Source organism: Dasypus novemcinctus, chromosome X (genome assembly GCF_030445035.2).
Source record: "Dasypus novemcinctus isolate mDasNov1 chromosome X, mDasNov1.1.hap2, whole genome shotgun sequence".
NCBI lineage: Eukaryota > Metazoa > Chordata > Mammalia > Cingulata > Dasypodidae > Dasypus > Dasypus novemcinctus.
The window spans coordinates 56,869,212-56,874,630 of record NC_080704.1 but is presented as its reverse complement, the minus strand read 5'-3'; positions in this window follow the sequence as shown (position 1 = coordinate 56,874,630).

Here is a 5,419-nt window from a genome sequence, read left to right as displayed (position 1 = left end):
GTTGTCTCTCAGGGAAATTTATTAGAGAAACAGTGCCCAAAGTTTTTTTATTGGGGGCTGGTTATGTAAGTACCCTATGTCTAGCTTGTACCAAAATTCCAGACTCCCAGAAGGAAAGCAGGTGTTTGGCATATGCCACATTGTTTGTACAAACAGTTTAGGCACAATGAGCCACACTTATCCTTTAGGAAAGGTTTTATATCAGTGTATGAAATGGTTTATCAGCTGAGTTCCCAGATAACCAGCCAAAGGCCAATCTTGTAATCAGCTCTAAGGATAGGCAGTCTCAGGCCTTCTATGTTAACCCTTTTCCACACAAAGACAAGTAAAAGAAAGGCATTCTCTTGTATAATCACTGCATAATTACCAATACCAATATAATCCTATTATCTATTTTACAGACATTAGTTAGATTTTACAGACATTATTATCTATTTTACAGACAATTGTCCCACTAATGTCCTTTATAGTAGGAAGAAAAAAATTCTGGTCCAGGATTCAATCTAGGATCACATGTTGTGATGCGCCTTTAGTCTCCTTTAATCTGGATCTGCACCTCAGTTTTTCTTTTGTCTTTTCTTTTATTACCTGGATGCTTTTGAAGAGTACAAGCTAGTTATTTTGTAGAATGCCCCTCAATTGGTGTTTCTGATGTTTTCTCATTAATCAATTCAGGTTATGAATTTTTGGCTGGAATACCATAGAAGTGATGCTGTGTCCTTCCCAGTACATCACATCAGGAGGTACATAGACCATTTTGCCCGCATATCAGTGATGTTTATGTGGATCATTTGGTTAAAGTGGTGTGTGCCAGGTTTCTCAACTGTAAAGTTACCCTTTTCCTCTTTATATGTAAAAAGTAACTTGTGGGGTGATGTTTTGATACTATGTAACTATCATGTTCCTCATCACACTTGCATCCATTAGTTTTAGCATCCATTAATGATTCTTGCCTAACACAATTATTACAGTGGTGGTTGCCAAATAGCGGTTTTCTAATTCCATCATTCCTTCTGCATTTATTAGTTGGCATTCTGGAAGAGTTTTCCCTTCTCTTCCATTTATTTCTTTATATGAATTTGGACTCATGGATTATTTTCCTATTAAATTTCTGTCAATGCTTAATGAAACTAGATATTCAAGCCACATCTTGTAATTTCCCTGCCCCAGCCTTGGAATTAAGGCGATTAATTAGATGAGACAAGTCAATTAGAGGCATACGAACTGGAAACGAAGAAGTAAAAGATACCTTTATTTTCAAATAAAGTAGGAAAATCCAACTGCATCAACAATAAAACTAACTTTTAACAAAGTATTCAGTAAGGTGGAAGGATATAAAATTAACAGAGAAATCAATGGCCTTCATGTATACAAATAATAAACAGTAAGAGGATACAATGAGAGAGAAAACCCCATTTACAATAGCAACAAAGAAGATAATATACATAGGAAGAAACTTAAGAAATGCAAAAAAACCTACAGGAGGAAAAGCTACAGGAGAAAAAAACCTTAACATGCATTGTCAAAACCTGTAGACTTTTGAGCCCCTGACGCTAATGACTATGCTTGTGAGCTGATAAGCCTAAAATAAGAACAAGGCCTAGAGCAGCATTGTGCCTGGGAATTTCCTCCTGTCAACCTTCATGTTACTCAAATGTGGCCAGTCTCGAAGCCAAACTCAGAATATAAATGCAATGCCTTCCCCCCAGCGTGGGACATGACACCCGGGGATGAGCCTCCCTGGCAACGAGGGACCACTATCAACTACCAACTGATGATGCAACTGGAAAATGACCTTATACGGAAGGTTCAATGCGGATCAGCAGAATATCCCTGTCTACATAAAATAACATGACTTTAAAATGCTGTTTGAAATCTGTTTTATTGGACTTACCACACTCAGCTAAGATGGAGTTGAAGAAGGACAACCACCACACCATGTAGCCTAGAGTGATTACAACTGAAAGTGGGAGGATTGCATCCAGCATCCATGTGGAATCTGAGCCTCCTCTTGACATAGAGGTGCAATGGACACAACCAATCCAATGTCCACATAGAAGAGGTGGCATTGGATTGGGAAAAGTGGACATGGTGGCTGATGGGTATGGGGAAAGGCAGGAAGAGATGAGAGGTGGAGGCGTCTTTGGAACATGGAGCTGCCCTGGATGGTGCTTCAGGGGGCAATCACCGGACACTGTAAATCCTCACAGGGCCCACTGGATGGAATGGGGGAGAGTATGGGTCATGATGTGGACCATTGACTATGAGGTGCAGAGGTGCCCAAAGATGTACTTACCAAATCCAATGGATGTGTCATGATGATGGGAGGGAGTGTTGCTGGGGGGGGGGAGAGGTGGGGTGGGGGGGTGGGGTTGAATGGGACCTCACATATATATTTTTAATGTAATATTATTACAAAGTCAATAAAATAAAAATAAAAAAAATAAAATGCTGTTTGACCTAATGTAAGGGGGAAATGGAAAGGAGAAATGAGTTTATGTGGCTACGAGTCTCTAAAAAAGAGTCTGGAGGCTGTCAGAAGGATTGCCCTTATGCAAAACTGAGCAGAGTCTGAGAGACAGATAAAGCAGATACAACCCCCAGGTATTGGTTCCTTTGAGGGCTAAAGAGACCCATGGGAGTTATGGTCATGGCAGATGGGGTTAACTACCAGGTCAGATGGCCCCTCTTTGGAACTGGTGTTTATGTGTGATGAATCTGGACTCAGATGGGATCTCTTCATAAGACTTTCATGCTAATGTGCTGGAGTTGCAGTTAGTGTTGGGGTTTAAGATATATTTAGGGGATTTGAATCTCTGGACTGACAATGTGATAGCCAGGTCCTGAGCCTCAACAGACTCCAGCACCTACAATCTGATTTATTGGACTCACCACACTCAGCTAAGATGGAGTTGAAGAAGGACAACCACCACACCATGGAGCCTAGAGTGATTACAACTGAAAGTGGGAGGATTGCATCCAGCATCCACGTGGAATCTGAGCCTCCTCTTGACATAGAGGTGCAATGGACACAACCAATCCAATGTCCACATAGAAAAGGTGGCATTGGATTGGGAAAAGTGGACATGGTGGCTGATGGATATGGGGAAAGGCAGGAAGAGATGAGAGGTGGAGGCGTCTTTGGGACATGGAGCTGCCCTGGATGGTGCTTCAGGGGGCAATCACCGGACACTGTAAATCCTCACAGGGCCCACTGGATGGAATGGGGGAGAGTATGGGCCATGATGTGGACCATTGACCATGAGGTGCAGAGGTGCCCAAAGATGTACTTACCAAATGCAATGGATGTGTCATGATGATGGGAATGAGTGTTGCTGGGGGGGAGAGGTGGGGTGGGGGTGGTGGGGTTGAATGGGACCTCATATATATATATTTTTAATGTAATATTATTACAAAGTCAATAAAAAAATAAAAAAAGAAAGATATGAAGATTATATTTAATAAGATGATAGTGGGATTTTTTAAAAAAGATTTATTTATTTAATTCCACTCCCCTCCCCCGGTTGTCTGTTTTCTGTGTCTTTTTGCTGCGTCTTGTTTCTTTGTCCGCTTCTGTTGTCGTCAGCGGCACAGGAAGTGTGGGCAGCGCCATTCCTGGGCAGGCTGCTCCCTCCTTCACGCTGGGCGGCTCTCCTTATGGGTGCACTCCTTGCGCGTGGGGCTCCCCTATGCGGGGGACACCCCTGTGTGGCAGGGCACTCCTTGCGCGCATCAGCACTGTGCATGGGCCAGCTCCACACGGGTCAAGGAGGCCGGGGGCTTGAACCGCGGACCTCCCATGTGGTAGACGGACGCCCTAACCACTGGGCCAAAGTCCATTTCCCTGATAGTGGGATTTTACAAACCTATAACAATTCATGTAACAAAATAAATGACTATCCATGAAAAAAAAAAAACCTGTAGACTTTTACAGCACAAAGAATACACCTTAATGTATGTACATTTGGAAGAAAAAAATCAACCAGGAGGTCAGGAGATGCCAGTATGGAATGGAGACTATGACAATACAACCATACTACAAATGAATGACATATCCCCACTGAGGTGGGGAATAAAAGGAGCCGACCCAAGTAATTTTGGAAACGGCGTTTTGAATGGAAACTGCCAGGCAGGCTAAAGACAAAATGGAACTGTACGTAAGCATTTTACTTTAGTTGACAAAGTTGTTTCCCATGGGAGTATGGTTTAACATTTCTAAAATCGCTGTAAATGTATACTGAAATTGAACAAATAAGTAAATGATGGGAGCCAGGTTTCTTGCTGTTGGAGTAAGGAGGTTACAGATTAGCACAATGATAGTAATTCATTATAACTTATTGAATAAAACAAGACACTAGTCTGTACTGATAGAAATTAGCTCTTTCTTACAGTAGAGTAGCCACTAATAAATACAAAGGGATGTTGGTACTAGAAAATCATCAATGGAGACTGAAGACAATGGTTCGAAAAATTATATACAAACAAAAAGAATTATAAGGCAAAGGTGGCAAAATGTAAACAATTGATCAACCTGTGTAAAGGGTATATGGAATTTCCTTATATCAGTCTTGCAACTTTTCTGTATTCTTAAAATATTAAAATTAACACCAAAAAAGAAAAGAACGGTCGAGAAAATAGGGATTATCCTAGCAGAGGAATACTGTCGCTAAATATGCTTTCTTAATTTTTTTCTTTCCTAAATAAAAGTCTCCTGATTGGATGGTAGGCTTTGTTGAGGGGAGAGGAAAGCACAAACGAGGGTAATGATGCATTTCAATACTTATTTGAATGCTCCTCGTGTTTCACCATCCTGATTTTTTTTCTTTTTACGAAACGTGTTCGTTAGTTTTACTGCCACTCTTTCCTCTGTGGTTTTTAAAATTTATTGGTGGCTAGGCCCTTTACCTAACATAATGTACAGCATCACGTTAACAAAATTAGGGTTAAATCTTTTAAAAAGAAAGAAAAAGAAAAAAGAGGGAAAAAAAGAGAAAAACCCAAGGGCTTCAGAAGAGGCGAATTTTCCCCTTTGAGGTCGCCCAGAGGAGGGCGGGAACAACACCAAGCCAAAGCTTCCGCTTTCATTTGTATGATTATTAAATCAACCATTCTCATTAAAGGAGTATCTCCGAACTGTGATTTTCTGTCGGCAAACACTTCTCTAGCGACGAGTCCACCCCTGAGAGAGGGATGCCATAATGTCACACCACAATGTGTAATCTATGGGAGTGCAATAGCCGGATCAGGTGACCTATATAATGGTAAAACACTAAATTACAATTCACATGATCTGTCAGTTTCATTCTCTTCTACCTCCAAAATGCTGAACATTCGGGTTAGGGGGCACCCCCTCCATTTCTGATCAGTGGTTTGGTCCGACCCACGAGCCTGACAGAAAGCTCAAGCTGCGTCTGCGCAG